General features: G+C 33.3%; 1 protein-coding gene across 1 annotated transcript in view; it reads left to right on the top strand.

The window, feature by feature from the left end:
* The first annotated feature begins 1,590 nt into the window (after positions 1 to 1,590).
* LOC145672994 (clavesin-1) overlaps positions 1,591 to 16,493 on the top strand; it is a 77,409-nt gene continuing 62,506 nt past the window's right edge. The window contains exon 1 of the mRNA XM_081742293.1: positions 1,591 to 1,747. The gene's annotated coding sequence lies outside the window, so the exon portion shown is untranslated. The remainder of the gene's footprint in view (positions 1,748 to 16,493) is intronic.

Below are 16,493 nucleotides of genomic sequence, written 5' to 3'. Positions count from 1 at the left end.
TTGAATTACCGCTACAGGAAGATATTTTATCAAATATGTGGTTGAAAGCAATCGAGATTATTGTCAGAGAACGGAAGTATTTCCGAAGAACCTATTACCTGGGCAGCTTTCCATTTCCAGCAACTTCGTGGTAAGATTCAACCTACAAGTCGATGTGTTCTACTACCCTTGTTGCCAGACTCAATAAACTCACAGGGGCAAATACAGGGTTTGATTTTTGGGGTCTACATCTAAATTTTATTCTTAGGTATATATCTACTACACTACCAAGTGGCATGTTTGTATCATGATTTGCAAGATTCCCCTATCTCGTGACGTTACCCTACTCCACTATGACGACAAAAGCAATGCGCAACGAAACACCGGTTGTGTGAGTGGGAGTTCTGTATGGATTCTATGAGCCACGGAACATGTAGCAGGGTCCGTGTACTCTGTAAATATGTGGCTAATAGTCGTAAGTTTCAAGTAATGAAAGAATGTAATTTTATTTTCTTCTTTTTATTAATTTTTATGATATTCCTATAGTGTCTTATGTGAACTTCAAGGAGAAAGATAATGCATTTATTGACTTTGTTAGAGGTTGGGCCTTTAAAACCTATAAAACATTTAATTAAATCACGAGGTGGTAGAAAGGTACGCGTGCTGATTTCATTCTCATTGTAAGGCGTAAAAGATATTATTCCCCGAAAAACATGTATTTTCTATTGTGACAGACTTCCCAAATGTTCCGTATAAATTCGTAGGAAGATTGTGATGTCAAAAATACTCAAAAAGCGATGCGTTTTTGAGTTAGTTTATTGTCGAAACTAGTGTTGTACATAGTTTACAATCAGTCTGAAAATCTCTACCCAAGTTATGCGAATTCGTTATCCTTTACCCAAATAGGACAGTTCACGCAATCATGAAGTAGGAGAGATTATCCTGATATTCGCTTAACACAATAATAGAATAGATGAAACGAAATTAAATGAAATCTTTCAGTTTAACGTCCCACAATTATGCCCTTTAGGCTAATAGAAACGGATAATTAAGGCAAGTGAATGATGATGGAAGAATCGGCGGAATGAGAATGTGGAAGGAAATAAGAATACCCGGGGAAAACCCACGAATACGATGTTGTCCAGCACAAACTTGGATGAAATTCTTCTCTTAGACGAGGACGCTAGGATTTTCAAAAAGTTTTTTTTTTTTTATCCCTTTAGCACAACTGTGCATGCTATCATTTGCATGTTATAGTACAAGAAAAAATTAGCTACTAGTCACGATGAGAAAAAGTAAAAATAAATATACATATCTATTATTAATATTACTGTGGAGGATAGATGTGTAATACGCTCAACATCTCGAATTTGTTCAAGTATTTTGTCATAAACACATACTGCATGTTAGCAGCAAAAGATGTAATCTGTATCAATATCTATTCGCGTAACTCGACGTTTAAATTACTAGTATACGTAATAATGATCTGTGTTTAAAAACAAAACAAAAAAGTATACTTTTTTTTTTTTAATATTCCTTTTCCTTTCTTGCGCGGAGAAAAGATGAAGTTCTAGTGAAAGTGAACCAACAGTGCCTCGTACTCGGAAGTTTCTCAAAAGTTTCTAGGTCAGCAACGCTCTCCTCTCCACAATTTCATTGGTGGAATCTTCCTGCTGCCCAAGCCAAAGGCAAGAAGTACCTTGCACAGCGAACTCCTCATCGGAGCTTCTGACAGCTGACACGGGTTGGAAACCTCGTTCGAAGAAACGTAAGTACTTCATTTCTACCACTTGTTTCTCTTTTGGCGCTGAAGAAACAAAATGCATTTCAGCTTGACAGCATCATTTACTTAATATTTTTCTTTACAAAATGCTAAGTAACACTTGGAATAATATTTGAATTTCAAAACATGTAAATATATGAATATTATATATATATTTTTCCATTTAATATTTAATTCAATATTCATAGTAAGTATTCGCGTTTCGAATTGTCATAGTTGCTGGATTATCTTAGCAATATAAAAAGAAAAAGACGTTTACAACCATACTAATGTTTAGTCTGTGAATTTACGTTGTGGTTTCTTAAACCACAGAATATAAAGCAAATCTACTAAACTCTTTATGAACTAATTCCTGCATAAAATTTATATTTAACTGCTGCATTTGAAGATTATTTGAAATAAACTTTTACAAGTTTCTAAAGGTTATTATTTTAGAGGCTGGTTTACGAGTGATTCAAATATCGTTTGATATTTTGCGGGAAAGGCGAAACCATTTCACTCCGATGAGCTTGGAGAAATAAGATAACAAGAAAGTAGGTTAACGATATTCGAGCATCATGCAACGTAGCTCAGAATCGGTATTAGTGAATCACTTTAAAAAAAATACTATAGGTTTCTAATTACGAATATATACATTCGTCATTTATTAAATATTTGAACCATATTACAAATCAAAACTTTAACTTATGAACATAGTATATATTTTTGACTCCAGGATATTTTAAAATGAAGAATTGATGTTTAAAACAATTTCACAACAGCTATATATATGGTATATAAGAACGTGTTACAATTTCCGTTACAATGGGAGTATCAAACAATTCACATTCCTCTATTTTTCTTGGGTTATTATATTTTACCCAGTAGAAAAGTTTTAGTTGATAAATTAACGTACTTTACTATTCTATTTCTATATATTTGTGCGCGTTATTTCTTAGTTTTATCGACTTCAAATAGAGATAAACAATCTTTTTACAAATCAAATGCGTTAAATCTTAGTTTGATGCACTTTCGTGTTTTGAATTTGTAAAATATAGGGCCCTGAAAGAGTAAAAGCATCACCATATAAAGTTTGATTATGTGGAGTTTATACATATTATTGGATTTGCTGTATCTTGAGTTACTGGAAGTTTTAGTGACTAACATAAATCAATATAAAATTGAAGTGTACTTACATGCCAAATCAAAGATACCGATAAATGTTAGCTTGTTCAAATATACGCAATTTTATTTGTAATCGTAGTCGGTAGAGGAGATGTACAATATGCAGGGGAACGCGAGGAACTGAGCAGAGAAGTATGATGCATTGAGATTATAGGAAGGAAAACAAAGCGAGAGTGCCTGCTCCGCCATTGTTATTATTCGGCAATTAAATGCCAGAGTCACTTAAAATTAGTGGTGGGCACAAAAACAGGTTTTTCGGTTTTCACCGAAACCGATTATTGGTTTTCTTCAAAACCGGTTCGTTTTTTTACCTGGTCCGGTTTCGGTTTTCTTCAAACCCGATTCCGTTTTTTCCAAAATTTGTTCTATTTCTGACCAGAATGGTGTTTCGTTGTTCTCCGGAAACCGAATCCATTTCCACAGAAATAGTTTTATGTGTTTTCGAAAACCGAAACCGGTTTCGGAGAAAAACCGAACCGGTTTTGAAGAAAACCGAAATGTCGGTTTTTCGGGTTTCGGTTTTTATAGAAACCGGTTTTCGTTTTTTATAAAAACCGGTTTTACCCATCCCTGCTTAAAATCCATTATTTATTTCCCTGCTTAATTGTATAAACATGCAGGGGCGCATCCAGGACCGACTTCTGGGGGGCGGTGGGTTGTCATACTGCTCCTTTTAAGGGCTCCAAACTTTAGGATGGGTTGTATTTATATATATAAAATAAAAAAGTTTCCTATTCTGGGGAAGCATCGCCCTCCCCTGGATCCGTCCCTGTAAACATGATTGTACCTGGATTTCTCATTCCACCAATTATTTCATCATCTGCTTTAGCCTAATGGACGTAACCGTGAGACGAAAGACTAAAAAGTCCCAATATCATTCTAGGATTGATTCTTTGGAATCTAATGTCATTTTTCAGTGACAATGCTATACGAAACAGACACCCCCGCCGAGAATCAAACCCGGGATCATGTATACAGACAGCAAGCGTATTTGCAATTTAGCCATGAAGAGGTACCAATTCTATGATGTCTAACACATGAGAAAGACAAAGCAGATTAAAAATAATTTTGTCCCACAAGTATCCTGAGTATAAGATTTATTCTCAAATATTACTACCTCGCGTCGAGCCGGAGCGAAAACACCCACATTTGAAGCAAATATTAATCCTGCGCAATAGTGAGTAACTTCGGTGAAATATCATGTTACAACTTCATAGTCACTTTCACTTTTACTAGAAATACTACTAACATCGCATTGTACAGACGTCTTTGTTTATGTACTGGAAGCGCCTTTCCTTTGACGATTGACGATGTTGTCCCAATGACGTCATAGCAGTAATTTCAGCTCTATTTTTTCCCTCAATTATATTATATATTAGTATAGATAATAGACTACTGCATTTATTGGGGAATAAAGATAAAACATTTTTAGGATAAAATATAAAACAATGTTAATAAAGTTAAGATAAGAAATTCTTAATTAATGATTTTATTTGCGAAGAATATTCGCAATGTTTGATCGTACTAAAAGTAAATAGAAATCTATCAAGGACCCCCTGGGTAGCGAATGCTCAAACTAACTTGCTTGCCTTTTATGTCATGGTTTCAATGTAGATTTCCAGTGAGAGAAAAGTCTTCAATAGACGTACTGCCCGTATGTGCAATAACCAAATATTACCAAAAGCACATGAAGATATTACTAATTTAATTTGATCACTTGTGTTCTCGTCTAGGCCAATGGTTAGCGTGCAAGTTTTTGGTATGCATGATGCTGGGTTCGAATCCTATTGTGGGTATATAATTTTCGGTTGCCCTAGTATTGCGAGGCATTTGGGAAACCACTTAAATTAAGAAGTAGCGAACTCCGTTATAGAAAACCAGGAATAACGGCACGGGATTCAATTCATTGACCATACATCCCCGATTGAATGTTCACCATCTGGCTGGTGATAACTCTTCGTATGGCGGGTTATGGCGCTAACTTTAACAATGATACATTTCTTCCATGAGTAAAACCTAAGTGACTAGAAGCTGTTTACTTTTATTTATTTAACATTAGCAAAATGTCCGTTCTTCCCACGGAGAGAATACGTTTCATTTTGGACATAAAGGGCACCAAAACTGTCACCAGTCAACTTAGGAACCCCAAAAACTATGAATTCACCACTAATATCGGTCATTTTCATTTTTTTACATGTCAACCCTCCCTCCTTAAGAGTACTAATAGGGACTAAATATTGATTTAAACGGCATAGGAAGTGTTACTGTTCGTTCCAGCGACCCCGAATGCAATAGATTCGACAATAATATCGGTCATTTTAGATTGGTAACTCTTGAGCGGACGCAATTTCTTTATTTACTTAGTTTGCAATGGATAGTTAGAGCGATTATCTCTTCATCCGTTAACATATTAACGGGTTAACGGATAATGGCGACTGTAACAGTGATTATCTGTAGCCCATATCCCACACATGTAAACGTTTTTCTTAATTATGTTTTTGCAGTAGGTACCTAGAATGATTGTCTTGTTTGAGTTCGTTACTAGAGTGAATCCTAACATCTTAAACGGGTAACGATAGCTGTCCATATCCCATTCATGGAAATATTCCGCATATTTTTCTCTACTGTCTAATTTATCTGAAATTTATTCCATCTCACCCTTCAACTCTAGAGTTTTACGCATTCCAACTCTAGAAGATAGCATGTGAAAGAAAATGTTAAGCCCAAACAAAGATATTACCTGAAGATTCTCCTGGTGGAATTACACAATAGGGGAAAAATCAACCAAAAGCATCAGTCCATGGATTCTAAGTTTCTTGAATTTCTCTATAGTATGTATAATAGTCACCATTTACTTAATTGTGCACATATAGCTGCAGTGCACATCAGTGGCGGCCGGTGGATTGTGGTTTCGGGTGTTGCAGTACGAACGATAAGAGACAGAAGATATAAAGTGGACTCATTGACTAATCAGCATAACTTTAGATGCAAATGCTATGTGACATATGAAATTAAATAAAATTCTGTTTTTTAAAATAAAAAATGCAGAACATTTAATCCGATTAATCACCTTAATTAATTAGTAAGTTCATTCTTCTCTCTTTGATTGGAGCAAATCTGCCTAATACATGCTGGTTGAACTCTAGTATTCTTATTGTCAGGTCTTTTTCGATGGAAAGCATAACCAATGGTGATAACCTTTCTTGGGACATTCAATTTCTTGAAAGTGTCAATTCTTTTTGATGTGAAAAAAAAAACTTCTTCTTTTACTGACGCCATAAGTACAGTTAATATTAATTTCATAAGCTTTGTAGATTCACTAAATATTTTTTCTAGATTATTGCGAACGATTCATTCTAGCAAGCTCAGTCCCTGACAGTGATCCGATTTCCTCTTCAGTTGACTGAAGAGAGTTCGTAGCAGAGATTAGTGTTATAAAAAAATGTACATTGAAGACACTTTATTCACAGTTTACCCAGGAAAATTTAAAATAAATTGAGGAAATGTATCTGGTGCAAACAACACTACTGCCATAAGATATCCTGTAAATTTAAACAGGATTTTTTTCGAACACTCTCCCGAAGTGCCCTTTGCTTGTTTTGTTTAAGCATTAATTGCAAACTTTTCCTCAGTTGAAAGCCGGTCAATGTTTTTTGTAAGTTATTTACAGAAGTCATGGTATACAATTCATTCAGAATTTGTAGGTTATTTACAGAATTAAAGCACACACAATAAAATTAAACCTAATAATTAAAAATCAAAACATCTTATACAAAATAGTTGGTATATGAATTCCGAATGGTACTGGTATATGAATTCCGAATGTCACATATTTATACATCAACACACACACATGTGCGTAAAAGAAAAAAACTACATTCCAAATCATTCGTCTTGGTTGTTACGCAATGCACGATGAACACAATATACTACCACATGAGGCGAAACAATGTTTACCAATGTGATATGTTCTGGAAAGGAAACCTCGAAACCCGCCAGATGAAGGATCAGCATGTAACAGAGGCCAAAAATCAAAGAACATCAAAACAAACAGCACTGCCAGTTCTACACCCAGAAATGTTAACTGGGAGGGGTCCAAAGTATTTGAGGGAGGTCCAATACGTCTACATATTATGGAACCTGTCTTATACTGCATCCGAAAAGACGATAAGTAATTCTTACTTACTGTCATCTATCTTTTTAGAAAAAATGATAGAACGATTATTTTTATAAGAAAAGAAGAGGACATGATGAGGCGTAAAATAAAATATTTAGTCTACATCAATCGTTTCTCTGTTAAACAAGTATAGCTTTTTTTAAGAAAGTCTACAAATGTTGGTCAAGTTTCGAAATTTTTGGAAGGTCCGGACCCGGTGGATCCCCCTCGTGGTTACGCCCCTGAGCATTGCAAACTAGTCCCAAATTCAATGTGGCGTTCCCCATCATACAGTTTTATGTGGAAATTATCAAGAGTATAAAATATACTTATTTTATAAAAGAAATACGTTTATACTAAAATACTATCCACAGACGGAGGGGGGGGGGGAGCGATCCTACATACTGACTTATTAATATTTGATTCACAAATTACTGTAGAAGAAGCCTTTATTATCAATATAAGCTAAGAATTAACTTGTAAATGCGGGTCTACTTTCAGTTGTTTTCTCCTCTATCTGCAATCACTTTTTTTAATTGTCATTATATTTATTTGCTTCAGCATGGTCCCGTAATTTAAAAGTATGAATGCATAAAAACAAATTCCATTTGTTAATTGCTAATGAAAGAAAATTCAGAAATCTTATTTAGCGTGAAAAACCTTCTCGTTCACTGCAAACCGTGTTGTGTTGCAGAAGCACTGCAACGACCAGTCCCTTTAATTTCTGAGATAGGGGAAAGGAGACTTAAGATTTGCTCCAATTGCCGCGCTGAAGGAATCTGGTCGTTGTATGCTCGCTGCAACACAATATAAATTAGAGACTCTGTGACGGATAATTTTTCGCTTTTTAAAACGGATTAACGGAACGGACAGTTACAGAAGTAAAAAATATGTTATTTAAAGTGTATATATGCAAGTATTAAAAAGTATTTTTCTGTTCTTTACTACTATTGATGATAATATTTTTTTCTTGAAATACTTTGGTCGTTGCGCAACGCTGCAACACTAACATTAGCCGCCACTGGTGCACATACACTATCATCAAATGAACATACCTTTGGAAGAGAAATAAAAGACATTTTATGTCACTTAATGGGAATGAGAAGATGTTAAGATATTCATCTTACACAACACTTCATACACTCCTCCTACATTGTGTGGTTTCTCGCATATATTATTGCGGAAACATTATACAAAAAGTGTGTGACATTTGTAACTCATATTGAATGCATATAGTGTGTAATATCTGTCATATTCATCACAAAGGAACGATATTTATGTGTAGTATAGTACTTCCATCGCAAAATTTGCATTTTCTCTTTAATTATAAGCAGTTTAGTGTGTGTGAGAAGTATTCAAGGTATTTTCCACTATATAATGTCAAGTGTGAATACCTTTATTATTTCAAAGAAGAAAAATGTAAATAAAACAAAAGTGTTGAAACAATTCGTTGGTTATCCTTTCCCATCATGTACTGTCCTCGATGTTCTCGATAATAAACATTTTTAAAAATTCCATAGAAAAGCGCTCGTGACTGATTGTATTTGTACACTTTATAAACTACAGGTTATCAAGAAGATATCATACTTAAAAAAAAAAAAGTATGAGACAGAAGCAAGTGTACTATTCCTGGCTCGATTGGGTTTTCATGTACTGAATCAACTTTAAAGGTGCGTACATTTCTAAAAAGTTTGAGGTTTCAATTAAATTTGAAGCATTACAGATATAAATTTACAATTTCTTTAATTTCTTTTTACAGACTATATTTGTGCTTTAAAATAGGATATTATCTATTTCAAGATTTCATATTTCTTATGGATTTCGTGTTTCGGAAGGAGCATATTTTTGAGAAGAGGAATCAATGAATTAAATGATTTGAGAATATAGTAGTGTTGTCTACGAGCATGAAACTAGATATAGAACTGTTTGAAAGGAAAGAAGAAAAGGTGCTGAGCATACCTCGTGTACGCATTTTTGATGCGGAAGACCTGGGTTTGATTTTCAGTAGATGCTCATGTGGTTTGTATCCCAAGTTAATCAGTAAGCCCACGTTTCGTATAGCCTTGCTACTGAAAGGGGCTTTAAACTCTAATCTAATAAAAAAAAAAGTGCAGCGAAAGCGAAATAACTGTCTCGTCTCGAAAAGTATATGTGTTTCTATTGGTAGAGCCTTGTCTCATATCACACCACAAAAGTGTTTCGTCTCGTCTTGTAGGCCTCACTAAAAGCAGGTATATTGAAAAATATTTCGAATATTTACTTGATATACAAAATCTTCAGATGGCATATCTCTTATGACATGAACTCAAAATTGATTTTTGTACTGCCAGCAAGTACTGTAGGTGTTAAGTGTGTTGGGTCATAGAGTCCTGCTCACTCTTTAGTCTTTAGTTGAAAATTCGAACAAACAAATTTGAATATATATATATATATATATATATATATATATATATATATATATATATATATATATATATATATATATATATATATATATATATATAAAGTACAGAACTGGCGATTACAAACGAAAATTTTGCTAGTATCATCGTAAAATTCAACTTACTTTTGTTTTAAAGTAAATATTCTACTAGTACTGCGCAAGTGTAAACGTAAGGCGTAAAACAACTATTTTTTTCTGGAAATTCCCTTAAAAATTTAGGATAATAATATGGCATTTTCTAATTCATAATTGAGGATATTTTATCTTTTTTTTAAAAAAAAAAAAGAGTGAATGTCGTAAGAATCAAATAGATAAGAGGAAAGAGCTTTAAAAGTGTGACTTTAAGAATGATAAACACAAAAATTTGTAGTAATGTGTTCCACACTCCTCTCTTTTTTCCTTTATTATACCTGCATATACTGTACTCGTAAGCTATTCGAGAATATCACCTCGCACCGTCATGACAGCGAGAGAAAAATTGTAATATTTTCGAGGTATTATTGTTCAGATATAATGCTTGACCTACATTATTAGTTGTTGAAGTTTGTCTTCAAGGTCGAGCTTAAGGAAAATAGAAGTTCTCAAGGTATTTCATCATCGCTTACTTTCGAATTAATTTTGGACAAAAGAACATGCAGCACATTTTATAAAAGATATTTCCTAATATTCCATATTTTTGTATGTGTTGTAACATTTCTGTCAACTTGTTATTTAATAGGAAGGAAATATATTTGTTGTTACGGAAGTTTCTTTTTCTTCTGACTTGAAAATAATGTAATACTTTCCCAAGGAACGAAACCCATCAATATTTAATTTATTATGTGTGGTAATGAGAAGGCCTTCTATTTGCAACCATGAGTACACCCATCCTAACACAGATTGTCCTGAGTTGTTTCACGCACGAGTAAGTTTTGATCAAATTTCTCTGCCAAAAAGTTATACTAGAGAAAGCGTTCATATACCTTAAAAATGACCCCTAGATGTACACATTCATTGTTAGAAAGTTGTTTGAAAGATTGTTGAAATAATTTTCTTTCCGTTATTCAAATAACTATTTCTTCAGTCGTTGAACCATTATTCGCTTGTTCATGTAATCATTCGAACAGTTGTTCGTTTATTTGTACAATTATTCAAACGAGTGCTCAATTATTGCTATAATTATCCAAATAACTGTTGTTATATCAATATAATCAATCGAAAAATTATTCATGTTTCGTAGAATTACCCAAATAATTATTTGTTTATGTATATAATTGTTCGAAAAGTTATTAGTTTATTTGTATAATTATTCAAATAATTGTTCGTATAATTACCCAATCATTTATTTATTTGTACAGGGTGTTACAAAAATTTGACACATTATTTTGGGAATAGATTCCTTACATCAAAATAAGAAAAAAAAGTTCATATGGTCGGGAGTGCATAGTTTCGTAGTTACAGTGTGCCGAAAACGTGAAAAAATGGACTTTAAAGCTCCATATTACTGAGGAAATAGTATGTGAACTATCCACATATCCATCTTTCAGAAACTCCGGTACTTGGACGATCATCTTTAGAGAAGCTGTTTGGAAATACTTCATCACTCTTCATCTACCTCTTTAAAAATTGGTGTGCAAATACTGGAGCATTCTCAAACATGGATATTTAGATAGTTCACATCCCAGTTCCTCAGTGATGTCTTAACTCAAGTACGATAGGTCCCATAGTAGTGGAGCTATGAACTTTTAAATTCACTTATTTCACGTTTTCGGCACCCTATAACTCCTGAACTATCAACTTTTGAGCAAAGGTCCATATTAACTTTTTTTTTTTTTTTTTCATGTGAGGAATCTGTTACAGAAATATTGTGACTCATTTTTGTAACACATTGTATAATTATTCGAACAATTACTCGTTAATTCTAGAACTTCGCTTATTCACTTTAGCGAATAATTACGCGAATAGTTATTCATTTATTCGTATAATAATTGGGACATTCCCAAATTTTTATAATTATATGTTTATTAGTATAATTATTCATTTATTCATGTAATTACTCGAACAGTTATTCATTTATTCGTATACTCATTCGTATAATCACTGGTTTATTTGTATGGGTATTCGAACATCCTATTATTCACCTAATTACTCGAACGATTATTCTTTTATTCGTAGGATAATTCGAACAATTACTCATCTATTCATATAACTGTTAAGCAGATATTCGTTTATTCTGATAATATATTATTTGATAAGTTCTTGATTTATTCGTTTATCGTTATAATTATACTAAATTGATTTGTGAACAATTATTGTAATTATTACTCAGAGAATTGAATTGAAATTAAATGAAATCTTAAATTTAACATTCCATACTTAGAATAAAATTAATGAAATAATTTATAGCATGAAAATGTTGGAGAAAACCCAGATACATAATGTTGTTCGCCATAAATTTATATGACCAGGTTTAAAACCAAATACCGTTTTCTCTAGAATCCATCTCTAGGCTTTACTGAAGCATATTTTGTCATGTTTTTGACGTTTTTATGTTGGAATTATCACGAATTTACCTGTTTATTAAATTTCTGTTCCATCTTTCCAGAAGAGGCTTGTGATGGGACTCACACTTATAAAAATTGAAGTTTTATCGCTTGAAACTAACGGAATAAATATTATCCAATGTACTAATCGTTGTATACAACAATTAGTACATTAAGAAAAGTTCGTACTTTTACTTTGAAATGAAAAAACTTTTTTTTTTTTTTTTTTTTACCGGTGTGACTTTCTCTACAAGCCGCCTCTGGTTTCTTCCTATTCAGTTAAAGTCATGAATCCAAAAATTGCAGAACAATATTTAGCATTAAGAATCAGGCATTTGACTACCGGTTACATGTAGCAACATAATGTCTTGGTAATTTTACAGGACTAAATACCTACTATTGTTCTCTTACCTTGCAAAGCAGAAGCGTTGCTCCACAGAATGCGAACATTTAACTGAAATGGAATATTCTGAGGCGATAATTAAACAAGTAATTATCCATGTGGATTTGTGGACAATGTTCAGAAAATACACATAAACTTTACAATTGGATGTTAGAAATGTCAGCCATTTCAAGTAGTGATCTATGTAGCTTTATGTTGTTCAGTTAAATTCAAACTTTATAATGAATAGATTTAAAGTGTTTCTAAAGTGAAGTAGGAAGTTTCGGTAAGAAATATATGTTTCGTTCTATTTAAATAATCTTCAGTTTAATGTATTATTTAGCTTTCATGTGTTTTCAAATATTTATATTGCTCTGTGCACAGTACGTTTTAAGTGGACACGTCATATATTTGTAATCAGGGGTAAAAGTGAGTGGGAACGCAGAGGACTCCGTTTTCCCATTTCCAAAATATATCTATGCCGTCTGTCCACTTCTTAAAAACCTTACAATGGGTGAAGATAGGCACGGGGGAAGGCAGGATGTCATCCGTCCCCTACCATTTCATATCCACTTTTACCCCTGTGTGTAATTAACATCTCTCTTCAACATTGAGGCTGCATGAGATGTAGAACTACAGTATGAGAAAGTTCGAATCATATGCACTTCTTCCGGGCATCAGAAAGGACGAAAACACTAATAATTTGTCCATGGTAGGAACTCTACTTCATATTTTGATACCAACATTAATAAATTAAGACTAATTGCACAAGTACATGTAAATGTAGTTATTACACACAAATTTCTAAAATATAACGAAATTAAAGAATTATTCTACTTTACAAATAGTGCTGCCCACGAGACAAGGTTTAGGACTGTATCGCTACAAAAATTCTGTTTCGTTTCGTCTCGTGGTTAGTACTAGTCACGAAGCATGTTAAGGGATAGTTTCAGTTTCTCATTGTGAAAAATTTTCAACGTTTCTTGTTTCTAAAACACCCATTTCATAATAGCATTTTTTTTTTCTTAGAATATTATGCTATACAATAGTAAAAATATACTATACAAATTTAACACTGTTATCACAGTAGTCTTTTACAAAACATTGTAAGACGTGACATATATACCTGAACAAAGTTACCATTAGCAATTACGGCAGTTTACCAATATTTAAAAATTACTGTATTTTTTAAGTACGTCTACTTATTGCACATTTTAACGTTACAAAGATAAACGCCAATGCAGGTATACGCTGTTGATTTGTTTTGCATATTTGGCCGTTAACCTAATAAATAATCAATCAATTGCAATTATTATTATTATTATTATTATTATTATTATTATTATTATTATTATTATTATTATTATTATTATTATTAATAATAATAATAATAATAATAATAATAATAATAATGTATTGCAAGTACGATAAATCATACACATACAGTACGTATCTTTGTTCGATTTGTCACCTCCGATGCTTGGGGTCCCTGGTTCGACCCCAGCTCGCGCCGTGTGGATTTTGTGGTGGACAAACACTGTACTCGTGGGTTTTCTCGGGTTCTCCCGTTTCCTCCCACTTTCTTCATTCCACCATTTCATTCATTTTTCATAATCACCGTCTCCTTTAGCCTAACCGGCATAACCGTGGGCCGTAAAACTCAAAGATTTCATTTCATTTTTTATTCGATTTGTTAAAACTTACGTACAAAATTTCCCAAGTCTTTTTCTTGATAAACACAAATTCCATGAAAAGTTGACTGCCTAATGTATTGGACCACTATCGGCCCGCGATTGGCCCGAAAGCATTATGCTCCTGGTTAACTTTCTTCAAACTATGTATACACTTGTATATGCTCTAAAGGGCCATATGTATACATAATATTCTAAAGGGTAGACACTGTCTGGCCTGTTTACCCTCAAGCCCCGACACTGATGTAAATTAAATTGAAGCTGTCAAACATCGGCTTATGGATACGAGGTAGAAAAAATTTCGTAACTTCTACAGCATGTCATAAGATGAACTACCAGGAATATAGTGTATACAAATCGGAAAAACCAACTTTCCAATGCCGTCTCACAGCATATCCTCTACTGACTTTGTTTTTCGTTATGAATTGTAGTTGCAGTGTGAAGAGGTGAAAATAAGCAAGAATAAAGTGCGTGTATTCACACGTTAAATGTAGTGAATGTCATCCGGAAGTGATAGCCGGGCATTCTTTTCTTATCCCCGAAGGCCATTCTATTCTTTTAATCAAAACACTGACTTCGCGCGTTTTTCTTTTCTCTACCTCTGATGATAGACAAAAACTAAATCTATGATAATAATATAGGATCCGCTAAATAAAGAAGAAAAATGCGTTGTCATTTACACGTGTCAGGTAATGCTGACACTTGAAGGCTTGCACAAACTAGTTATTTATTTGGATCTTTGATAAGGTTCTTTTGAGAGTATTATAAAATTTCTATAATGATTTTCGCCTGACAATGAAATCTATGTTCAACGGAAATTATAGTATACTCAGCACCTGTCTGTAAGAAAACTTTTACTGTTCTATGGGCTTTTAAATACTTAAAGGGGGTCCAGAATACCTCCATCATCTTTGTTTTTGAGATTACTGATTTATATGGAGCAGTAATTTTCTATTTTCTTTGAAATAAACGGGAATTTTTAACTGTTTGACTTTACTGTTTTTTTCTCCAGGTCTGTTTAGAATTTTTCATACTTTGTAAAAATTGTTCTGTACCAGGGCCGGCTCTCAGTGATGTCAATTTAGCCTATTTTTGGCTAAATCTAGCATATTTGGAGAGGCATTTAGTCATAGAAATCTATGAAATGCTTATAGCCTTAAATATAGCATATTTTATGATGCTCTTTTGCCACTTTTACCTTTTTTATTAGCCGTTAAATTAATTTCTAAAAATAGTTTTTCTGTGAAAATAAGGTGTAATTTTTAAAAAATAGCCTATTTGTCATTATATATTATTATATTAATTGATTTCATTAGACAAAGGATGTTTTATTACGCAACCAACAGTTGTTTTTCATTCTTCTTCTCTCTCCCCACCTACAGATTTACAACTACTTAATACTTATCCATTCAGAAAGAATTTTAATGTCGCTTCCGTAACGGCCCCGTTTGCTACTTTTTAAGTATTTTAATTTTCGCATTTCATTGCAAGAATGAAAATTTTCTAATACAACTTTAGTAACCTGTTCGATTCTTCAAGACACAGAGATTGTATTCGTTTATTAAAGGAAATAAATGGGATATCTAATTAGTTTAAAAACTCGCGATGGAATCATGATGATTCATGTGAGTATACGGAGAAGTAAGAAATGTTTGTAAGGACTATGACCTGCCGAAAGATGTACTACTGAAAATTCTTTCAATGGCAGTCTACACCAACACAACCAATCTACAGTCCAAACGATAGTGCATGCAGTTCCAGTGCGTCGGTTAGCTGTGACGTCATCGATGAGACTTTTCAAATTAACTGATAATATGGCTGTTGACTTTCACAAAAGAAATGACTTGTTGATGGATTTTATTGTAATTTAAAGTCGTGTATGTTGCTTGTTAGACTTCAGCGAATAAAGTTCAACATTTCAAATTTTATTATAACTCATAATCCTGCATACAAAAAAAGAGTTTAACATCTATAATTTGGGTTATAGGTTAGTAGTTCAAAATCTAGCCATTTTTGTATATGTAAAAAAAAAAAAAAAAAAACTTATTTCTGAAGACCATCTACCCGATTTTCTTCGGAGGTTGTTGGCAACACTGCCGGATGTACAGTATCTACAAGACGTGCATTTGCACGGGGCGGCAAATTTCGAGGAGCCCCAAACTCTGTCATAACTACTGTATATTATTTACAATAAATATTTCTTGTTGAAAACAGACTTCATGATGATGGAAGGTAATTTTACTAAGCTGACCTATTTGAATACTACATTCATAAATCATGTTTATGTCGCATTAGTTTAAGGTGATATGAATTGTGCTGAATGAATTGTGCTGCCATCTCTGGAGTTTTTAAACTATACGTTTGTGGACGTTT

Source organism: Thermobia domestica, chromosome 2 (genome assembly GCF_964235325.1).
Source record: "Thermobia domestica chromosome 2, izTheDome1.hap1.1, whole genome shotgun sequence".
Lineage (NCBI taxonomy): Eukaryota > Metazoa > Arthropoda > Insecta > Zygentoma > Lepismatidae > Thermobia > Thermobia domestica.
This window is presented reverse-complemented; position numbering and strand designations above follow the sequence as displayed.